At 41.9% G+C, this 24,983-nt stretch overlaps 1 long non-coding RNA gene across 1 annotated transcript in view; it reads right to left on the bottom strand.

Annotated features, from left to right (window-relative positions):
- Positions 1-4,578: 4,578 nt before the first annotated feature.
- The window catches only part of LOC142200592 (uncharacterized), a 973,077-nt gene continuing 952,672 nt past the window's right edge, over positions 4,579-24,983 (bottom strand). The window contains exon 3 of the long non-coding RNA XR_012715463.1: positions 4,579-4,614. This is a non-coding gene — a long non-coding RNA (uncharacterized LOC142200592). The remainder of the gene's footprint in view (positions 4,615-24,983) is intronic.

The following is a 24,983-nucleotide window of genomic DNA, read 5'->3' as shown; positions in this document are numbered from 1 at the left end:
GACTGATAGACCGATGGAGGAATACTTTCCTTAGGGCTAGTTCACATGGAGTTAACGCGCACACTTTCTGGCAAGTATACACGTGTCAGAATGTGAGCGCTCAAAACAGATCCCATTCATTTCAATGTGTCGGCTTACGGGCGCTACACATTGAAATCAATGGGAGGCTTTTAGCCTTCACACGGCGTAACGCTCCGCGCATTTTGACACAAATTACATGTGTAAAAATACACGTGTAAAATGTGGTAAGCCATTGAGTTTTTTTTTCTTTTTTTTTCGACACATTGAAATGAATGTGATCTGTTTTGAGCGCTCACACTCTCACACGTGTATACGTGCCAGAATGCGCGTGCGTTAACTCCGATAATTTTTGTTTGTTTTTTTCATTTCTGTACTTGTCACTCATTCATTCCTCCATAACTACGTTGTTGTAGTGCCTGTTCCCATAACAAGTTAATTGTCGGCAGGTTTTTTTGTTATTGTTTGCTTGTTTGTTTGTTTTTTAAAGCAACTTCTTCTTCATCACTTTTCAACCAGGCACACTGCCACAATTTAAAAAATAAAATAAAATAAAATAACAAACCTGTTTCCTTTTAAATCCTCAGGCATTCCAGGTATGCTGACAGGCTGCCATAAGTTTCCACTTGCCACCAAATCCAAAATGTCCTATTGATGGAGCCTCTTTAGTCAACTATTAGATCTAATACTTGATTTCGATGGTGTCACCTTTTCACAGTCAATTGTTAAAGTAAGCTTATTTGCAAATGATTTACTATTTACCATTACTAACAGTGTCAGACCAGGATGTTTAGGGTCCAACATTGGAATTTTTTCTAGAGGCCCACTGCCAGGACCCCTTTCTGCAGATCATCTGTACAGACAAAGCATAGTTACAGGTAATAACCAGGGGTGAACCTTCCTCTTTCGCCGCCCGAGGCGAATGATAGAAATCCCCCCCCCCTCGGAGAAGGGGGCGTGGTGGAGCCGAGGGGTGGTGCTTAGCGAAGGGGGCGGGGCTTAGCACCGTTCGCAGGCAGAGAGCAGGCACGGAGAGGACCTGCTCTCTGCCTGAGCGTGAGAGGAGGCTGCTGGAGCAGCGCTGCTCCAGTGGCCTCCCCAAACCACCGCTCGGTGCCAAGCCAGTCCAGGACAGCTTGTCCTGGACTGGCTTAGGTAAGAAAAAATGCTGCCCTCCCTGAGGCCCTGGCATAGTGCCGTCACTTCAGGTCGCCTCTTGGGAGGTGCGGTGCTGGTAATAACAATGCCATACTGCTCACCCGCCATACAATTTACACTTTCACTACCTAAACCTACCTCTACACAGCATGGCAAACATTAACATGGCCCAAAAAACTCACCACAGTAGTATCCACAACTGTGGTGATCAAGAATATGGTGAGTTAGCAGTGCCCAGCACAGAGACAATATTGGGAACTGTGTGATTTGGTAAACATTAGAGATGAGCGAACAGTGAAATATTCGATATTCGATTAGAATAGACCCTCAATGTTCGACTATCGTTATACGCGGCGTATACGATCCAGTCTCACATGCGCGCACTGTCTCACATGCCGTATACGTGCCACATCATGCGGCACGTTACATCATGTGAATGGACTCTGAAAGTGGAAAAATACCTGTAAACCTTCCTTCCTCCACAATTGTATGGACAACTTAGTTTTTGGGCCTTTTGTTGGAGTGGAGCCTCTAACCAGTTTAGTTATTGGCCCTTTTTGTGAGTGGAGCCTATAACCAGCTTAGTTTTTGGCCCTTTTTGTGAGTGGAGCCTGTAACCAGCTTAGAGTTTGGCCCTTTTTGTGAGTGGAGCCTCTAACCAGCTTAGTTTTTGTCCTTTTTGTTGGAGGAGAGCCTGTAACCAGCTTAGTTTTTGGCCCTTTTGTTGGAGTGGAGTCTCTACCCAGCTTAGTTTTTTAGCCATTTTTGTGAGTGGAGCCTCTAACCAGCTTAGTTGGTGGCCCTTTTTGTGAGTGGAGCCTGTAACCAGCTTAGTTTTTGGCCCTTTTGTTGGAGTGGAGCCTCTATTCAGCTTAGTTTTTGGCCCTTTTGTTGGAATGGAGCCTGTAACCAGCTTAGTTTTTTTGGCCCTTTTTTTGGAGTGGAGCCTCTAACCAGTTTAGTTTTTGGCCCTTTTGTTGGAGTGGAGCCTTAATTTTTGGGATTTAGGGTGGACTGAGCCTCTAACCAGCAGAGTTTTGGGGAATTACGGTGAATTGAGCCTCTAACCAGCAGAGTTTTTGGGATTTAGGGTGGATTGAGCCTCTAAGCAGCAGAGTTTTGGGGAATCAGGGTGGACTGAGCTAGATCGGAGAGGACAGGGCTGTGGTCGGCCAGGTACTCCCGCAACATGTGTCTATACTTGTCCCTCCTGGTGACACTAGGCCCCTCAGTGGCAGTAGTTTGGCGAGGGGGTGCCGTTAATGTGTCCCAGACCTTGGAGAGTGTGCCTTTGGTGGGTGTGACCGGATGGCAGTTGTTAACCTCTTGAAGGAACTCTCCTCTCTGCCGCCAACGAGAGTTGATGGAAACATTTCCATCATATTCTGCACCAGTTGCTTGTGGCAATCATTAATGCGATTGGCCCTCCCCTCTACCGGAATAAAAGTCGAGATGTTATTTTTATACCGGGGGTCGAGGATTGCAAAAATCCAGTATTGGTTGCTCTCCAGGATTTTGACAATGCGTCTGTCACTTGAAAAGCGCCCCAACATGAATTCAGCCATGTGTGCCAGAGTGTTACTTGGCATAACTTTGCTGCCCCCACCGGAATGGTCACTCTCCATTTCCTCCTCTTCCTCCTCCTCCCTTTTGCCCCATCTGCACTGCAGCAATGGGATGCACTGAACTTCCCTGCTAGCCTCCTGTGTGACAATGAGATCATCTGCCACTTCATCATCCTACTCCTCCTCTTCCTCCGTCATTATATGCTGTGAAGTGGACAGGAGTGTGCACTGACTATCCTTCTGGGATGGTTCTGCTCCTATGCCCAACTCCTCAGCGTACAATGCATTATCCCTAAGGGCGATTAGGGATTCTCGCATCACGCACAGGAGCGGGATTGTTACACTCACTAGTGCATCGTCACAGCTGACCCTCTTGGTGAACTCCTCAAAGACACGTAAGATCTCGCATAAGTCTGCCATCCATGGCCACTCATGGTGCAGAAACTGTGGGAGCTGACTTTGAGGAACCCTTGGGTTTTGGAGATGGTACTCCATCAAGGGTCTCTGCTGCTCACACACTCTGCTTAACATGTGGTACGTCGAGTTCCAGCATGTGGGGATGTCGCACAACAGCTGGTGTTCAGGCAGATGTAGGCGTTTTCTGGAGTGTTTTGATGCTAGCAGCAGCTACTAGCACCACAGTTTCACCAGTAGCTCGTGTAAATTGGGGTACGTTTTTAAAAACCATTTCACCACTAAATTGAAAACGTGGGCCAGGCATGGAGGTTGGCAAGCTCCAGAGCCGCTACCAGGTTCTGGCCGTTATCACACACGTCCATGCCTGGGCCCAGGTGCAGCGGCCCAAACCACATTGCCATCTCATCGAGGATGGCATCCCTCACCTCGGAGGTAGTGTGCTGTCTGTCCTCCAAGCTGATGAGCTTCAGCACGGCCTACTGACATCTCCCCACGCCAGTGCTGCAGTGTTTCCAGCAGGTAGCTGGGGTTGATGTGACGCGGGAGGAGGAGGAGGGTGGTGGTTCAGAGCCCCTGCCAGGAATGTTGGGCGGGGAGACAAGTCAGACCTCCCCAGTTTGTGACCCGGTTCCAGCCTCAACTACATTCACCCAGTGTGCCGTCAGTGAAATGTAGCATCCCTGTCTGCATGCACTTGTCCACGCGTCGGTGGTCAAGTGGACCTTTGTGCAAAGTGCAAAACTTAGGGCCTGCCTGATGTTGCGTGACACGTTCTGATGCAAGGTGAGGACGGAACACCGGGAGAAGTAGTGACAGCTAGGGATGGCATAGTGAGGTGCTGCACTTGCCATCAGGTCACGGAAGGCCTGAGTTTCCACAAGCCAGAAAGGCAACATCTCCTGGGCCAGGAGTTGCGCGTTTAAGGCTTGTGCATGTGGGTGGTACCGCTGTACTTTTGTACTTACTGCGCTCAAATGTCTGGGGGATGGTGGGTTGCTGGGAAGAGGTGAATGATCGTGCAGGAGAAGGAGCTGAGGCAGGAAAAGGAGAGGCTGAGGGAGAAGTCCCCAAAGTGACAAAGGGAGATGTGGAGGTGTCCTGGCTGGTGGTCTAGACTGCAGCGCCAGCACTGGCAACAGTGGGAGAGGCAGTGGTGGCCATGCTGGACGACGAGTGTCCTGCGTTTGCTCTCTCCCACTGAGCCCAGTGCTTGCACTCCAAATGACGGCCCATGGCAGTGGTTGTAAGTTTGCTCTTTTCAGAGCCCCTACTCAGTTTCGAGTTGCAAAGTGTGCAAACTGCACTATATTTGTCCTCCACGCATACGTTGAAAAAGCTCCACTCCACCGAAGACTGTGGCCTTGATGGGGGAGTTTTTCTAGGCTGGCTAGAATAGGGAACATCTTGCGCCTTGCTGGCTGTGGCCTGGCTTTGGTGAAGCAGCTGTCCTCGGCCTCTGAACATGCCTCTGCCTCTAGCCACCCTCTTTGGTGCTGCACTTCCTTCCACATCTACACTGCTTTCCCCGCTTGACATCCCCCCTTTTCAGGTCGGGTCGGTGTCCTCGTCGTCCACCACCTCGTCTTCCAATTCCTCACTTGGCTCCTCATCCTGCACACAGCACATGGCAACAGGCTGCCCTGATGGCAACTGTGTCTCGTCATCATCACTGATAATGGGTTGCGGGGCCACAACCACAAAATCAGGAGATGGCGGAAGCTCCAGTGTTTGGGCAACAGGACACACAAAGTCATCTGTTAGTTCCTGGGATTCGTGAAGTGGTGGGACATTGTGAGGGACAGTAAAAGGGCCCAAAAACAGCTCCTGGGAGGTGGGAAAGGTGGGATTACTCTGCTGGGAAGATTGGGCATGTTGGGAGGAAGGAGGACCAGACTGTTGGGTAGGAGGAGGACTTGAGGTAGTGGATTACTGGCTGATGGATAAGGTGCTGGAAGCATTATCCGCTAGCCATTGTAACATCTGTTCCTGGTGCTTGGGCCTGGTTAGTGTGGTAACCTGCACCCTGCTTAATGTGGCCATCAAGCCGGGCATTGTGGAGAAGCATAATGCTTGCTGCTGCAGAGGAGTAGGCATGGGATGCACTGTAGCTTGTCCGCAACCTTGCTCCCCAGCTGCATTTTCACGCCCCCAGCCTCATCCCTGTCCTCGTCCCTTTGCACTAGCCTTACACATTTTGAGATGTATATTGATGCTAATTTTATGGTGTATACAGCGAGGAAAGCTGGATTGAGTGTATATGGCCTGACGGATTTGCTGTGTATACCACTGAGGTTTTTTTGGGGGTATACACAGAGGAAAGATGGATTGAGCTTATATTATGGCCTGATGGATTTGCTGTGTATACCACTTAGGATTTTTGGGGGTATACACAGAGGAAAGATGGATTGAGTGTATATTATGGCCTGACGGATTTACTGTGTATACCACTTAGGTTTTTTGGGGGGTATACACCGAGGAAATCTGGATTGAGCATATATGGCCTGACGGATTTGCTGTGTATACCACTTAGGTTTTTTGGGGGTATACACCGAGGAAAGCTGGATTGAGCGTATATGGCCTGACGGATTTCCTGTGTATACCACTTAGGTTTTTTGGGGGGTATACACCGAGGAAATCTGGATTGAGCATATATGGCCTGACGGATTTGCTGTGTATACCACTTAGGTTTTTTGGGGGTATACACCGAGGAAAGCTGGATTGAGCGTATATGGCCTGACGGATTTGCTGTGTATACCACTTAGGTTTTTTGAGGGGTATACACCGAGGAAAGCTGTATTGAGTGTATATGGCCTGACAGATTTGCTGTGTATACTATTTAGGTTTTTGGTGGGTATACACCGAGGAAAGCTGGATTGAGCGTATATGGCCTGACAGATTTGCTGTATACCACTTTGGGTTTTTGGGGTATACAGCGAGGAAAGTTGGATTGAGCATATATGGGATCCTATAAACCATATGTGAGTATACAGGTTTCTGCTTACCCCTATGGGACAGGTATATACTGTATACCAGTGATTGGGAAAAAAGGGCTTTTGGGATATTTTGGCAGCTTGAATCGATATACCGGAGGTGTATATCTCCTCTCCCTGCAGTATAACTCTGAAAAGAGCTGTTGTTCAGTTTTCCTGCCTAACTGAAGCTACAATTCTATCTGACCCTCAGCAGATGTCTCTCCCTATCTCTCCAAACCGAAACTGAAATGAATATGGCTGATATTATTCTTATGAATTCGAGGTCACCTGATTTAGCCAGCCAATGACTTTTTCCTATTTTTTTTTTTCGATGCCTACGTTTTCCTGCTTCGTGTACCACCTCCCCTGCAGTTACTGGTGCAAAAAAAGCGCCGGGGAAGGTGGGCGAGCATACACATTTTTAGTGTGTTTAGCGCGTGGTATTCGATTGGAATCGAATATCATGAATACCTTACTATTCGATCGAATACCTATTTGATTGAACGGTATTTGCTCATCTCTAGTAAACATCTGATCTGCCGGGTCCAAAAGTCTAAGAGATCTAAGAGATTAGGAGCCTGCTGATCAGCTGTTTGTAGGGACTGTGGGGCTTTTGAACGCGTCCTTACCTTTTTGTTATGTACATCACACAGATATGTTTTATAGTGATCATGCAATGTAATTGCACCCTGTGATAATATTGCACGTCTGATACAAAATAGATGGGGGCCCCACACAGTTTAATATGCTTTAATGTAGCCCCCACACAGTATATTGATATATATATGATCCATTGTGGCCCCCTTGCAGTATAATGCTACACAATAGCCCCCACATAGTATAATTTGCTCCACAGTGAACCACACTTAGTATAATGTTCCACAATGGTCCAACTCAGTATAATATGTTCCACAGTGGCCACCCCACAGTATAGTGTGTTTCTTAGTGGCCCTTGCACAGTATAATGTGCTTTACAGAGGCCGCCGTCCAGTATAATGTGCTCCCCAGTATAATATGTTCCACAGTGGCCCTCACACAGCGTAATGTGCTCCACAGTGGCCCCACATACAATATGCTCCACAGGAGCTCCAGACATTATAATATGTTCCACAGTGACCTGACAGAGTATAATATGCTCCACAGTGGCCCACATAGTGTAATATGCTCCACAGTGGCCCCAACACAGTATAATATGTTACACAGTGGCCCCACACAGAATATGCTCCAAATAGGCCACAACACAGTATAATATGCTCCACGGTTGTCCAAATAGTATAATATTCTCCACAGTGGCCCCACTCAGTATAATATGCTCCAAAGTGGCCCCAACACAGTATAATATGCTCCACAGTTGTCCCACATAGTATAAAATGTTCCACAATGGCTAAGATACAGTATAATATGGTCCACAGTGGTCCCCACACAGTATAATATATGTAGTGGTGGTGATCCTAGGTATACCATAGCTTTATTTTCTTACCTTTCCTTTTTTTTTTAACCTGTTTCCTTTAATATTAGTGTCACTTACTTACTCTTAGGGGTCCATTGATCCATGCATTTGCCTCCTTAATATAGTTGCTATTCACTTATTTTAATATAATGTCAATAAAATATTTACATGTTATATGAATTTCCTGACGTGGATGTTTGTTTTTTTTTCTGATTGACAGTATAATATGATTCACAATGACCCCAAAAAATAATATGCTCCTCACTGTGGTCCCAAACAATATAATATGCTCCACAGTGGCTCCCACATAGTGTAATATGCTCCACAGTTGCCCTACATAATACAATATGCTCCACAGTGGTCCACACACAGTATAATGCTTCACATTGGTCCCACACAGTATAATATGTTCCACAGTGACCCCACACAATATAATATGCTCCACAGTGGCATCACACGGTATAGTATCTTCCAAAATTGCCCCCGCTTATTATAATGCTCCACTGTGGCCCCATACAGTATAATATGCTGCATAGTGGTGCCCATACAGTGTAATGTGCTCCACAGTAACCCCACTCAGAATATGCTACACAGTGGCCTCAAAACAGTATAATATGGTCCACAGTGGCCTCCACACAGTATACACAGTATATACTCCACAATTGTCGACATGCAGTATAAACTGCTCCATGGTGACCCCTACATAGTATAATGCTCAACAGTGGCACCCACACAGTACAATACCCTCCACAGTGGCCCCCACACAGTATAATATGCTCCATAATGGCCCTCACACAGTATATTGTGCTCCACAGTGACTCCCACACAGTATTGTATGCTCCACAGTGGCCCCAACATAGCATTATATACTCCACAGTGGCCCCACAATGTAAAATATGCTCCTCACAGTGGTCCCAAACAGTACAATATGCACCACAGTGACCATGCACAGTATAATATGCTCCACAGTGGCTCCCACATAGTGTAATATGCTCCACAGTGACCCCACACAGTTTAATATGCTCCACAGTGGCTCAGCACAGGGTATTATGCTTCCCACAGTGGCCCCACAAAGCATACAATGCTCCCAAGATTCCCCTTTAAGCAGCTTCAGGTGAACCCCATGAAATTCGATGAATATTTGTGAGGTCAGTAACCCCAAAGTGTAATAATTAGTGACCCAGGGTTTTTGAAAGCCCTCGCCTTACCCCGCTTCTCATAGGCATCCTCACTCCATCCAGCTGTCTTCAGCATGCTCTTCGGTATTTTTCTGCCTCAGCAGTGATGTCTGGGGTCTATGGGTTCAGTCACAGACTGTATTTGTATAAGTATTTGTTATATTTAATACCTCCCCTGAGCCTCCAATTATTATACTCTGGGGTCTGAGGCGACCAAATGTATCATAATAGCTCTGCTGGAATGGGGACAACATAATGCCTAACCCTTTTCCATTAACTATATGTATATCAGTTGGAGAACCAGGCTTTCCCCAATCACTATCACGTTTCTGTGGGGCCCCGACCATTTCCAGTCGCTGTGCCACTAAAGCCCCGACGTCCATTGGGGGATTCACTGATTCCCCAGTGGGCCAGTATGACCCTGATTACAAACCCATGTGTCACTCCCTGCAACTTTTTTCTTTCTTCATCAACACTTTGAGCAAGCTTCTTGTCTTAAGTTAATATTAAGAAATCCAAAGCATTATTTAACAACACACCACAGATAGAGCAGGATCACATAACCAGCAAGTTTGGATTTCAAAGGAACCAGCATCACATTACTTATTTAGCGATTAATTTTACCATCCACAGATCTACATTGTATTGATGGAATTATATTCCCTTACTATAGTACTATAGTACTTACTATAGTAGACCTGACAAAATGGTCCACCCATTCTCTCTTATTGCTAAGATCATAAAATGTTATTATTACCCAGATTTTTATACCTATAGCATTCTGTTCCCATTCTCGCATTAACCTCTACCCTTAGAAATATATACACCCAGATATCTAAATTTGTATAGAATGGTAGACATCCCAGGATTTCACTCCATATTATGTTGCATCATAGGTGTCTCGCTTTACTACACATTGGCACAGTCGGCTTAGATGTCCACTATCTTCCACATTCAGGATACTCCACATTGGGTGCACATGGAATCCATATCATGCTCAATCACAGGGATGATATGGGTGACTAAGGCTGATGTGGGCAGGTTCACTCATCCCTAGTTTTGAGTAGTTTGTCTTCCATCTTATGCTCCTATTTTGTTTTGGTGTCTTGTTTGTCCCATTCATTGCACTACTCACAAAACTCAGAGCTGTCTGAAGGCAAGTGGGATATTCAGCTAATAATCTCTACGATACATTTTTGTCTCTCGTCGTTAGGAAAATAAATTTCCTAGCAATTGAATCATGGATCTCAGGCACCAAAGCGGGCTCATATCTGGAATTATCAATCCAACTGCCAGTGGGTGCAACGCAGAAGGCCAGTTTTTGTATTAAATCTGTGTTTTAGGCAGCACCCTTACTTTGCAGCAGCTGCATTTTGGCACAACCCTGCTTACACAAGGTGGCCAGTGATTTCCAAGTATTCATCTGAATACATCAATTTTGTGCAATCATTGGCGATTGCATGCAGGTGGAATATCATCCTCATGTAGCTGCTGTGATGTTAGGATGTAGCATAACCTTGGGGATATGTGGTTGAAATTTCTTGTCCTTAGGTGGAACTTGGTTTGAAAAGGTTGACAAACACTGATTTACACTAATGCCCCATGGAGATATAGTGGTTTTTTGTTGCAGATTTTGCTGGGTTTTTTTGAGCCAAAGGCACAAGTGGGTTTAACAGAAGGGAAACGTCTAAGAGCTTCCTTTATATTTTCCATTCCTTTTGAAGCCACTCCTGACTTTGGCTCTAGAAAATACAGCAAAATCTGCAAAAAAAAAAAAAATGCTGCACTCTTATGTGATGTGTTTATAGGGACAGCAGAGAAAAAAAAGATAAATGTGCTCTCTGATAACTTGTCACCTGTAGTAAATAAAAATGTTTTAATTAATTTTAAAACATGCAAAAAAAAATTAAAAATTAGAAGAAATAAAAAGTCCCACACCTAAAAAAAAGTTTGCACATCTTCTCAACCTTGCAACATATAATGTTTGAAGATTCTCTTCACTTAAACCTTAAACAGTACTTTGATTTAGTTTCTGCATTCAGTGTGGTAATGGGGTACTTTAGGCAATTCACTAATATTATGATCAGTTTATGTCCTGTTTATGACCTCTGTGACTTCCTCTCCGTCCTTAATGCCAAGAATCCAGGGTCCATTATTGGTTTCCCTGCATATTAATGTTTCCATCCGCCATCTACGCATAAAACTACACCATTGCTTCACTGCTCCAAGTGAACGTAATTGTGCTGCAGTCACATTCTCAGTGCTTTAGAGTTCTCAATGCTTTACATCAGTAATAACAACAATATTGTAAAATAAATGTTATTTGTGCTGTTTTATATTTTGTCTCACGCAACACAAATGCAAAGTGAAATGAAGAACAAAATAAACACTCATGTTTCTGCTCCTGAAACTAAAAGGTGAGAGGAAGTAACAAGAAAGAAACTAAACACTGAACAGCAAAGGCCTTAAAGTATCCCTGATCAGGCTTGTGAAGTGAACTGGGACAACACAGCTGGATCTCAACATTAATTCCTCAATAATTAATGATTAATTCATTAAAGTTTAATGATGAGTTGATAAGTAATGGTCTGGATGCCATGTCACTTGATTGTGAATGTAGCAAGTTGTCTGGAAATTGTCTTTATACTGTTTCCCTCTCTGTCTTTATCAGCAAACGTAGTAAAGTACACGTCAGTACATGTAACACCAAATTTCACATGGTAACAAATGGAAATAAGCCAGCACAAATTAAGTGTTTTCTAATGATAACCCAAACATTTTTCACAAATAATTAGGTATTCAATGCATGAGAAATCTGGAACAAATTTCAATCAATGGCTCAAAAAAATCTACAATGGACCTGTCAACTTTAATGTTTTTTGGTACATTTATATTGATGACCTTTCCCAAGGATAAGAATAGTGAGCATGTAACTCCAGATACCCCAATTCATTAGCTGATTAAAGGGGCCATGACAGCACTGGGACAGCTCTATGTACTGTGCAGGGGCCCAGAATTTTATTGCATTTCAGGTTGCTGCACAGTGAATGGAGTTGTGCTATTTCCAGCCCTACACCATACAAGGTCAGTTTATTACAGACACAGGTCCATATCACTGAGTCCAGATAGTCTAAAAAATTTATTAGACCATTATAAGACCAACTCATGTTCCTGTCCACTAACCCATTGCATTCCATCATTGATGGGCCTGTCCTGCTCATTTATTTCCTAGCTAAACTCGTAAACTGGAAAAAACAATTTATAAATCAAATTATGTACCAATGAAAGATAAAAAGGGATTGCTGAATTCAGGGTCATTAGGCTAACCCTTCTTTAATATAAGCTTATGGCTGCTTATGGATTTGTGTAATCTAATTGCAAAATGGTGAAAATGATGGATCAGTGAGACATGTGAACCTTGTATTCTTCATTTCATGTTAGGCAGTGTTTCAGGTAGAAGTAGAACTTTATCTGGGTAAGCTATAACTTTGAATTTCATACTCATTTCCCTCTGGTTGTATTGGGATCACAGACTAGGTGTTGTACGAAGCTATACTCTGATGTTAGTAAAGAATTTTTTTGGCCTCAGGGTGGCAGCTGGAGAATTAGGTGTTAGTCAGGGGGTTTGAAATACGAGTTCAGTTTTTGTAAATCCGAGTGTCCAAAAAGTTTATTTCAATCTGGTGACATTTGAGGGTAAACTGCAACTACCAGCATGACTAACAGCAGCACTACTCCTGATACCTTCACCAACAATGTCTTCCATCTCTACCACCTCTATATCCAAAAACACTCCCTGCTCTCATTAATTTAATCAAGAAGAGGAACAAGAGGAACTTTGGAGAATATCTATCTCAACAGATATCACATGATTACTAGGGAATGAGATATGTGTCAGTAAAGATGAAGTTGACATGGCTGAAAGATCAGAAAGACAGCATGGTAAATGACATGTTACAACAGGAAAGGAGGGATACACAAAACTCTGGCTCAACATTTATGTTACACTGCTTTTAAAAACATCATCTTTATTTTCAGGAAGTACAACAACACTAAGGATGTTGACGGGGCTTTCAGAGGTAGTGTTGCTGTTGGAACCCACATTCTTATTGTTAGCATTATTACTTACACTGGTGAATGATGTGACACTAACACTAGTGTTTCCTCCTCCAACTTTAGCTTGTTCCCTGCCCCTTTTTTTCAAAGTCATTTTATTTCACTGCTTATATAATAGAAATTTGTGACAATTTTGACACTGTGTGTATTTTTTTCACAAAACAACTAAATCTAATAGAAGTAGACTGACTGTCATTAAAAACAACATAAGAAACTTAGTGGATTGTCACAGATCAGTTAAAGTAATGGGCAATGGCAAATCTAACAATGACAAATTCTCTGTTGCAAAAAAGACTTAACAGAATTAAATTATTGACAATGAAAGTGTTAACTGTCCAGTGTATGTGGAACTTATGATTTTTCTTCCAAGACGCCTAAATTTGATTACATCTAACTAAACTTCATTCTACTTGTCCTTTTTGGCTACCAAAATACAAACTCATTAACAAACAGAGTGTTTTAAGACTACAACAGTCTGTGTCAGTCAACTTGTTTATTTTTTGCCGTCATAACAGCACTATGTACACTCACCGGCCACTTTATTAGGTACACCTGTCCAACTGCTCGTTAACACTTAATTTCTAATCAGCCAATCACATGGCGGCAACTCAGTGCATTTAGGCATGTAGACATGGTCAAGACAATCTCCTGCAGTTCAAACCGAGCATCAGTATGGGGAAGAAAGGTGATTTGAGTGCCTTTGAACGTGGCATGGTTGTTGATGCCAGAAGGGCTGGTCTGAGTATTTCAGAAACTGCTGATCTACTGGGATTTTCACGCACAACCATCTCTAGGGTTTACAGAGAATGGTCCGAAAAAGAAAAAACATCCAGTGAGCGGCAGTTCTGTGGGCGGAAATGCGTTGTTGATGCCAGAGGTCAGAGGAGAATGGCCAGACTGGTTCGAGCTGATAGAAAGGCAACAGTGACTCAAATAGCCACCCGTTACAACCAAGGTTGCCAGAAGAGCATCTCTGAACGCACAGTACGTCGAACTTTGAGGCAGATGGGCTACAGCAGCAGAAGACCACACCGGGTGCCACTCCTTTCAGCTAAGAACAGGAAACTGAGGCTACAATTTGCACAAGCTCATCGAAATTGGACAATTGAAGATTGGAAAAACGTTTCCTGGTCTGATGAGTCTCAATTTCTGCTGCGACATTCGGATGGTAGGGTCAGAATTTGGCGTCAACAACATGAAAGCATGGATCCATCCTGCTTTGTATCAACGGTTCAGGCTGGTGGTGGTGGTGTCATGGTGTGGGGAATATTTTCTTGGCACTCTTTGGGCCCCTTGGTACCAATTGAGTATTGTTGCAACGCCAAAGCCTACCTGAGTATTGTTGCTGACCATGTCCATCCCTTTATGACCACAATGTACCCAACATCTGATGGCTACTTTCAGCAGGATAATGCGCCATGTCATAAAGCTGGAATCATCTCAGACTGGTTTCTTGAACATGACAATGAGTTCACTGTACTCCAATGGCCTCCACAGTCACCAGATCTCAATCCAATAGAGCATCTTTGGGATGTGGTGGAACGGGAGATTCGCATCATGGATGTGCAGCCGACAAATCTGAGGCAACTGTGTGATGCCATCATGTCAATATGGACCAAAATCTCTGAGGAATGCTTCCAGCACCTTGTTGAATCTATGCCACGAAGAATTGAGGCAGTTCTGAAGGCAAAAGGGGGTCCAACCCGTTACTAGCATGGTGTACCTAATAAAGTGGCCGGTGAGTGTATATACGTAACAAAAATACAGTATTGCCCAAAAAAACCTTAACAAAAGATTTTTCATAGGCATTGTGACTTAGTGGTTATTACTATTGCCTTGTAGAACTGGGGTCCTGGATTCAAATTCGATCAGTGGCAACATTTGTATGGAAATTGTATGAGTTTTCTCAGGGTAATTTTATTTCCTCCCACATACTAAAAATATACTGATAGGTAAATTGAATTTTTGTTGTGGTTAAATGGTAGCCACTGATTCTCCTACTCCACCACTCTTGAGTTTGTGAGTGATAAAATTTTATTGCAAACGTTTGCTGTGTCATTGTTACTAGAGATGAGCGAACGACGTTCGATCGAATAGGTTCTCGATTGAATATCAGGCCGTTCCAGGTATTCGTTCACAATCGAATACAAGGCCGCATACGCATTAAAAAGTTGTGTCCCCTCCTACCTTCCCTGGCACGTTTTTTGCACCAATAACTGTGCAGGGCAGGTGGGACAGGAACTACAACAACGGAGGCAGTGAAAAACATTGAAAAAACCCATTGGCTGCTGAAAACATGTGACCTCCCAATTCATAAGAACGGCCGCCGCCCTATTCGTGTAATTTCAGTTTTGGAGTGATAGGGAGAGTGTGGAATCAGACTGTCAGTACGATACAGTGCTTTGGTTAGGCAGGAATTGACAATAATAACAGCTCTTTTCAGAGCTCAATAATAGCTAGCTAGCTAGAAAATCATGCAGTGTAGCAGCAGGGGACGTGGGCTAGGACGTGGACGTGCATACCCAGCTGGGTGTGTAGTCCACAGTCCAGGTACTGGAGAGGGGATGCCAGCATTGCCTCTTGTCAGTAGCAGCAGAGGACGTGGACGTGCATACCCAGCTGGGTGTCTAGTCCACAGTCCAGCTACTGTAGAGGGAATGCCACGAATGTCCTTCGTGATCATGAGCAGGGGACGTGGGCTAGGATGTGGATACCCAGCTGTATATCCACTCCACAGTCCAGGTACTGGAGAGGGGCTGTCAGCAGCAGCAGGGGACATGGGTGAGGACATGGATAACCAGCTGGGTATCTACTCCAGAGCCCAGGTACTGGAGAGATTCAGTCAGCAAACTTTACTCTTTTCAGTCAGCAAAATGTACTCTTCCTCCTCATACTCCTTCTCCTCCTACAACCCCAGCCCCTAATTCTGCATGTGAATATATATATATTTATTCCATTATTCCCCCCCCCCCATTGGGGCTTACAACTCAATTTTTTAGTGCTCCAGCCCAAGGGCCTGCAAAATAATTTTTTAGGGCTCACCCCAAGGGGTTGAAATCTAATTTTTTAGGGCTTCCACCAAGGGCCTGAAAATTAATGTTTTAGAGCTCCCCCCCAAGGGCCTGAAAATTAATGTTTTAGGGCTCCCCCAAGGGCCTGAAAATTAATGTTTTAGGGCTCCCCCCAAGGGCCTGAAAATTAATATTTTAGGGCTCACTCCAAGGACCTGAAAACTAATATTTTAGGGCTCTCCCCAAGGGCCTGAAAATTAATGTTTTAGGGCTCACCCCCAAGGGCCTGAAAAATTAATGTTTTAGGGCTCACCCCCAAGGGCCTGAAATAAAAAAAATTTAGGGGTCACCCCAAGGGCCAAAAAATGAATCACTGCTGCTGCATGACTCTAGTCACCCCAAGGGCCAAAAAATGAAACACTGCTGCTGCATGACTCTAGTCACCAAATTGCCAAAAACCCTGCTGTTGCAAGGCTCTACTCACTCCAAGAGGCAAAAGCACTGTAGTTTAAAGGCTCCACTCACTCAAGGGCCAAAAACACTGCTTTCTAAAGGCTCTACTCATGCCAAGGGCCAAAAGCACTGTAGTTTAAAGGCTCCACTCACTCCAAGGGCCAAAAACACTGTATTTTAAAGGCTCCACTCACTCAAGGGCCAAAAACACTGCTTTCTAAAGGCTCTACTCATGCCAAGGGCCAAAAGCACTGTAGTTTAAAGGCTCCACTCACTCCAAGGGCCAAAAACACTGTATTTTAAAGGCTCCACTCACTCAAGGGCCAAAAACACTGCTTTCTAAAGGCTCTACTCATGCCAAGGGCCAAAAGCACTGTAGTCTAAAGGCTCTACTCACTCCAAGGGCCAAAAACACTGCTTTCTAAAGGCTCTACTCATGCCAAGGGCCAAAAGCACTGAAGTTTAAAGGCTCCACTCACTCCAAGGGCCAAAAACACTGCTTTTTAAATGTTCAACTCACCCAAAGGGCCAACAAATCTCTGCTGGTGCAAGGCTGAACCAAGTTAAAGGGCCTAAAACTCTGCAGGTAGAAGGCTGAAGTCACCAGAAGGGCCTCAATTTCTGCTGGTAGCTCAGCTTAAGGGCCTGTAACTTAATTTGGAAGGGCTCATGTTAAGGGCTAGAAAAGTGAATTTTGGAAGGTCTTACCACATCACACACACACACACACACACACACACACACACACACACATCCACAATGGCAGTTCAGGGTGGGGACTGAAGGATTTCCCATTGCCTATTCCATCTGTGGTTGTCTTGGGGAACATGATTTAAAGGGGTGCTTGTTAATGTTTGTTGAGCTTAAATTGGGGTTTGTGTCCATCCATTTGGGGAGTAAAGAAGGTTTCCAGGTATTTTCCCACTTTGATAGAGGTTTTTTGGAGTGTGAAAAATGTGTAGTTGATAGGCTGTGATGTTGGGCTTGTTAGATGCCCCCAGACATGCTTCCCCTGCTGTCCCATAGTGAACTTGGTGACCCTCCTGAGTCGAATGGTGGGATCTCCCATACACTATAATTTGGTTCGATATTTGTTCGAATAGTCGAACATTGAGATGCTATTCGGAACGAATAACGAACATCGAATATTTTACTGTTCGCTCATGTCTAGTTATGATGTCTGCATGATTATTCTATATTATATTTAGTATTTAGTTTATTCTAGTTTGCGGAGTTATTTCAGCATGCAGTAAAACATACTTTTGAACATGCACTCAGTAAATATAGCTAAAGGTATGTTTCAGTCCTGTCCTAAGATCTTATTACTATTACTTCCCAGCAAGGATGTCAAAATGACCTTGAGAAATGTGAGCACTTAAGTATTTTCTTCTACAAGCAGCACATTTCTTTCTCTTAAGCATATTTTTAAAAATAAATGATGACGGAGACTGGAGAAAAAGTGTTTCTCCCACCTATGAGAAATAACTGCTATTACATTTTGGCGTAATTATGGAAATTGATGTGGAGATCTTTACTAATGAGTTTATAACACAAACTGTTTCTTCTTCAAAATTCACCAATCTCTTTGGCTTTATTAGAAGTTTTATATTAGCATTTCCATACTAAGGTATTAAGTGAGGAGCTGCATTAATCTTCTATGTGGAATATCTAATTTCTCCCTTAACTCTGATTCACAGAAGTGCTAGAAAACTAATGCAAATCTTTCATTGAAGCCTCACATCTTGTGACAACACAAAGACCTCCAGGATACTAATACACCATGGAGCTTTAAGCCTCATGCATTTTGCAAATATGACCTGAAAACAGTATCCTGTTTTTGGAGGTATGAGCACTCAGTTTCTTTGAATAGGACTAACTACATGAAGAAATGGTTGTAATATTAATTCAATACATACAGAATGAACTATATTCTCTGCGTGGCCACTTTGAGCTTATGTATAACCATTTTAAAGCTCTCAATCATTGCTCTCTCTAAAACCCAAAAGCAGCAGCTTCCTCTCTAGAAGGAGCAAGTTTATTATTACATTTTATTATGATGATTTTTAATATGATTTGCTATGTCAAATGATTAATTCATATATATTTTCAATGTAAGCTATAAAATGAGAAAATTTTACTCTAGACCAGAAAATGAAATCTGTTGGTTAAAGAACATGGTTAAGAGTATTTAAATTATTGCAACAAATATATGAGACCCATAAAGTCTTCAGTTCTTGTTGGCAAACTAAAGCTAGCAGAGCCATGTTCAGGAAGCTATACATATAACACTTTCCTGATCTTTAAACCTGATATCTAAAACTTTTAAAGCTTACATTGTGACATGTACTGTGCCCAAACTTTCCATTGCCGTCCTTTATTTATCGCCTTAAAAATGCAGTGTCCACCACATTAAAATAATAAAATGTGATTGCACATCTCACAGTATTTACATGGGTTATGTCACAACAATTCTATATAGGATGAACGACAAAAGGTTGATCAGTGGAGATCTGATTGGCTTGGAGCACTAAGTAAGTGACATCCCTTGTCCTATCTTCCAGATCTGTGTTTATAGCAACGCAGTGTAAACAATGGGAGGAATACGGTCAGATAGCCAGCAAAGAAAGCAGAATTTCTAAAGCAATATATTTAGGAAAAGTCTTAAATTTACATAAGCTACCAGTATAGTTAGGATCCTTGAGATGGGACAACCCATTTAACCCCTTCCCGCCGACGGCATTTTTTGATTATCATTTTTAGTTTTTGGCTCCCCTTCTTCTAAACCCCATAACTTTTTTATTTTTCTGCTCTCAGAACCAAATGAGGTCGTAATGTTTGCGGGACAAAATTTTCTTCATGATGCTACCATTAATTATTCTGTACAGTGTACTGGGAAGCTGGAAAAAAATTCAGAATGGGATGCATTTGAAGAAAAAATGCATTTGTGCAACTTTCTTACACGGTTTGTTTTTACAGTGTTCACTGTACAGCCCAAGTGACATGTCAACTGCATTCTATGTTTCGGTACAATTCTGGGGATATCAAATTTATATGGTTTTATTTACATTTTAATCCCTTAATAAAAATCCTAAACTGTGCCAAAAACTTTTTTTTCTAAAAGTCGCCATATTCTGACACCCGTGACTTTTTTATACTTCTGTGTACGGGGAAGCATAAGGTGTCTTTTTTTTGCGGGGTCGAGTGTACTTTTCAGTTATACCACTTTGGGGATTTGCTTTTGCTTTGATCACTTTTTGTTCAAGTTTTTATCAGAGGCAAAACAGTGAGAAAACAGCAATTTGGCATTTTTGATGTTTTTCCCTTCTACAGCGTTTACCGAACAGAAAAAATATTTTTATAGATTTGTAGAGTGGGCATTTTAGGAAACAGGGATATATAACTTGTATATGTTTCTTAGTATTTAAGTACGTTTATATGGATTCTAGGGAAAGGGGGGGGGGGGGTGATTTTAATTTTTATTATTTTTTATTTATATATATATATATATATATATATATATATATATATATATATATATATTACAATTTTAATGCATTTATTAGACCTTCTAGAGGTCTTGAACCCTAGAGGGTCTGATCACTAATGCAATGCATTACAATGTTAATGCATTGCAATACATTGCAAAAAAATCTTCATTTCTTTTACAGGTTGCATAGAGCAGCCTGCAAAAGAAAATCACTGTAGACAGGCCGGGGAGCCTTTACAAGGCTCTCGGCTGTCATGTCAATGTGACGTCCAGGTGCTGTGAAAATGGCACCTCGGTCAGCTTTGAGCGAGGCGCTGAAGGGCTGTCTACTGTATAAAACATAGCCAAACACCCAGCGTCCACCGTACTAATATGGCGGATGTCGGGAAGGGGTTAAGGTCTATATGTATACTATACTGTATGTGGGTTTTCAGTTTCTGGATGTAAACATCCGATTATCTATGTCCAACTGTATAGGAATCTCTTTGCTACCATACAAAACAACATCAAACCCTTTTAATACTTACACCTTATTACTGTTTCCTACACACTGTTGCTTTTACAGATTAAAGATGAATACTATATATACAAGTCTCATTTCCCACAGCTAGAAATATTTGGTCTGGCAACTCTATCCAAGCATGCTGGGAAATAATTTAGTTTTTCATTATCCTTCTTAGACAATCAGCAAAGACTCAATGGAGATTACTACAGGCATTACCCCTAGGCATGTTTTCTGATCTAAAACTTTCTATTGAAAGTGCTGAGTGTTAGAAAATTATACAATTAAATTATAGGAAATGTGCACGTATGTATTTTATTAAATGTTTAATATTGGCTATATTTGTATGTACTTTACTATTTCATAAAGCAAAATTACATTAGAGGAGCATAAGGGCATTACCTATTTCAGTTTAATTTTGCTGGGTATAGATTATATCCAGACTTTGGTGTGAATTATTCAAACACAAAATTGACTGCAATTGCAATTAAGTTATTTCTGAATTTAAATATAAAAATAATATAGAAAATTAATGGAAATTAAACTGCTTGATGTCTCCCTGAGGTACTACCTCTTGTTTTATAGCAATAATCTCTTCTGACAATATCGTAACCAAAAGCACTTGTATATACTTGTATATCCTATAAAGACTAACACTAACAGACTAATGAATTATTTCATTATACATTATATTTCATATTTACATTATCACTACAATGATATTTACGTAGGTGTGAAATAATATTAAGCTTAGTACAAATAGCATCAATGATGAGTATACTTATTTCACTATCTATATATTAATCTTTGTTCTTTACAACCTTATCCAGTAATGATATTTATCTGGGGGCGGGGGGTACATTAAATTGAGATAAATTTATACTTCTATTATTGTAATTATGTATTAGAAATGAGTGAGTGACAGACAAGTATGAGCAGGAATATGAGTCATATAACCAAATTAATTTAATACTGAATGTGATTTTTGGGCTTTAAATATTGATCATTTGTTCTTAGGATAGCAGATTAGTATCAGATTTGTGGGAGCCCATTGTGCAATATACTTTAACAAATTTGACTCTTTTCTATGAAATTATGCATTTCTTTATCCTTTCTCTTGTTTTTCTATTGACAGCTGTACCCTGCTTCTCACTGTGTACGGTATACAGGTTTGTGTGTATTGAAGAGAAAATGAAGGTGGGTAGGGTGACTTTAATCACTTATACAAACACAAAACTGGAACAGGCCAGATGGTTATCGACACTCAACATATCCAACTACAGGTTAATAAATGTTAAAATTATATACATCAATATAGAGAAATACACATATACTGGACAGATGCAAAACACCGTATAAAACAGTACACATAGATGAATCTTAGTGAAATAGTATTGCACATATATATATATATATATATATATATATATATATATATATATATATATATATTAAGATGAACTACACCTGATGCAACCTCCACAAACAATTTATTAAATAATCACACTACCCGAATGCAGCTAAACTACTCTCCTAGTATTGACTAAGCATGTATATAGTCATAATATCCTGATTGCAGAAAGAACACTCTCCTTAATTCCACATAAAGTCAGAAAATGACCAATAATATGTATTTCCGAAGCAGGAACAGGGATAAACCCATGTTTACAACATATTGTCATCAGGGAGGCAGAGCCGCAGGTATAATGCACACATAATGTAAAATACAATAAGGATAGGTCTACATCAAGAAGAAATATGCCATCTTACCCATATAGAATCACTGTGATGTAAAGCAAGAACACCTAGTGTCTGTTTGTCAGCCCGACGCACGTTTCGGCACGCTAAGCCTTCTTCCGGGGGTGGAGTTTATGTGGGACATAGAGGGTTTAAATATCCTAGAAATAATTAACCCAACCAATCAAAGACTCCTGATCTCAACACATGGTGTATACAATGATGCACACCTGTGCACCATTCAAAATAGTGCCGATAAGGAAAGAGACGTACGAGTGGTATAGGTAGTCATGTGACACTGACTGCTGTGCATGCCCACTGTACAATGCTTGGGACAGCCACGCAAGTGAAAGACCGAAAGCGAGGCGTGGTAAGAAAACCAAGCCTCGCTTTCATCCCCACCACGTGACTGCAACCAGCCAACAGGAGCATGCGCACTCATATGCACATTCTACCAGTGCGGACCAAATGTAGGAATATAAGGATGCCTAATCACATCGCTATCCCAGCCAATTTGTGGTACCGGACAAATGCATTGAGCATGTACCAGGGAGATGTTGAAGACTCAGGTTCAAATGATGAAAAAAGTGCAAAAAGAAATGTGAGCTAGACAAAGAGGTAAATTACAAACTAGTGATTTGTATATATACATGTGAAGAAATTTTACACAAAAGCTGCATATATAAAGTGTCAACAATTGACAATTGTGAATATAGACAACAAAGTGAATGAAAAGTGAAAGTGACATAGTGTCATAGTGAATATATTAAATCATCATTGGACTGTGATAAATAAAAAAAGAGGGGGGGGACCCCAAACAAGTGAAAATATCAAAACAACCCTATAAAATATTTATTAAGTTATAAATAAATATAGAAGCTCAATATAAATATATATCCCAAAAACCCCAATGTATGCAAAAAACTATCATACAATAAAATAATGTTTTCAAATGAAAACACAAATAGTCCGTTCATCCACAAATCTCAGTATATGGAACCGCTGGTGTCACTGATTCCATTTTCACGTCGTCAGCATTAGCATTAGCATGTCACTTATATCTACCAGAGGCGTAGTTCTGTGTCATACAGAGACGCTCTCTAATCCCTTCATCTCCTTCAAGACCTTACTCCCATTAATTGTGTTGATATTGCAAATAAATGCATACCGTTTCCACGAAAATAAGACATCCCCCCCTTCACCTCCTGTACCACCTACAACCGGCAGTCATGCTAAAGCTCCACTAAGGAAGCGCCAGCATGACTGCCGATTGTCCCCCGCTCCAGCCGCTGTATAAGACATCCCCCGAAAATAAGACAGGTCATATATTTCGGAAGATAATTTAATATAAGACACTGTCTTATTTTCAGGGAAACAGGGTAGTGACCAGCGGGCTGGGTGAGGACTAAGGTTAACAATTCACCTGTAACATCTTTGCCCGTCTGGGCTTTGGCGTCATCATCTGACTGCATGCTGTGGCACGAGAGGCGTGTTCAGCTGTGATTTCTTTCCTTGGGTTCTTCTTGCATTGTCTGAACACTGTCCTATTCTTTCACCTTGGTAATTGATTTTCCACCACACCCATCTCCTTCAACTTCATTTCCCTCTGCTCCTCTAATAGTTAATTTTGCCCTGTGATTGACGGCCTATCCGCCTATCATCTCCGGGGAGGGTTTTTCCTCCCTATTTATTCTAGGCTCACATTCACATTGGTGCTTGCTATTGCCTTGTGTGTACTTGATTTTTTCTGTCGCTGTTATTACTTGTATTCTAATCCTGGACCTCTGGCTTTCCCTACTGACTATTCTTTTGGACTTCAATTTGGCACTGCATTGCTCGACTGTTTCCTAACCCATGGCTAGCTGACCTCCCTTTGTTGTTGTCCGTCTTGTCTGCATTTTGTGTATCACATATATAGGAAGGGATCGTCTTCGAGTTGCCACCTATTACGTAGGATAGGTCCTGGCAATAGGAAGGGACAGTGGGGTCTTCATCTTAGGGCTCACTGTCTCTTGTGCCCCGCCCCATGGTTTCCAGCAGCTACTGGGGAATTGCTGTCCTAGCAATTCCATAACATCACCTCTTTAATAAATGTCCCTTTTTAATCATAATTTTGCATCCACCGTCAAGTGCTCCATCCAGCAAACAGAAGAAAACTCAGCAACCAAAACCATTTTAGGATGAGGCCCCATATCGTGGAAATCCAGCTTATTTTGTTGCAGATTTTGCTGAGGTTTTTCGAGCCAAAGCCAGGAATGAATTGAGAGAGAGGGAGACGTATAAGGAGTTCCCTTATATTTCCCATTCCTTTTGCAGCCACTATTATCTTTGGCTCAAAAAAAGTAGCAAAACCTGTAACAAACATTGAGCCTTCGTCGTATAGTCTCAACTTTAATTGAATGATTCCTACGACACCCAGTGGTGAGTATTATCTCTCAGAGATTGAGAATTCACTGTGACCACTTACAGGTACTTTTCTTAAGTAAGTGCACTTGTAGGACTGAAAATTTTCAAATATAACAAAAAAATACTAAAATTATTCCTAAAGGTAATTAGTAAAGATGAGCAAAGTTTTGGAAAATTCGATTCGGCCACTTCTCCGGATTTCCCAAAAAGATTTGATTATTTGCGGATTGATTTGTGGTGAATAACGTTAAAAAAACTGCTATTTTCTGGCTGCAGAGAGCCTGTATAATAGTGTAGAATAGAGATGAGCGAGTAGTGAAATATTCGAGATTTGATATTCGTTTTGAGTAGAGCCTCAATATTCGACTACTCGGTCGAATATTGAATCCCATTATAGTCTATGGGAAAAAATTCTCATTTCAGGGGAAACCACTATTTGACTAAAGGAGAGTCACCAAGTCCACGAGTAGCAGGAGGAGAGTGTTTAGGAGGAGTGCTGTGCAGTTAAAACAC

The sequence above is a fragment of the Leptodactylus fuscus genome, chromosome 4, assembly GCF_031893055.1.
Source record: "Leptodactylus fuscus isolate aLepFus1 chromosome 4, aLepFus1.hap2, whole genome shotgun sequence".
In the NCBI taxonomy this organism is placed as follows: Eukaryota; Metazoa; Chordata; class Amphibia; order Anura; family Leptodactylidae; genus Leptodactylus; species Leptodactylus fuscus.
Note: the sequence above shows the minus strand (reverse complement) of the source record. Positions and strands in the feature narration are given on the sequence as shown.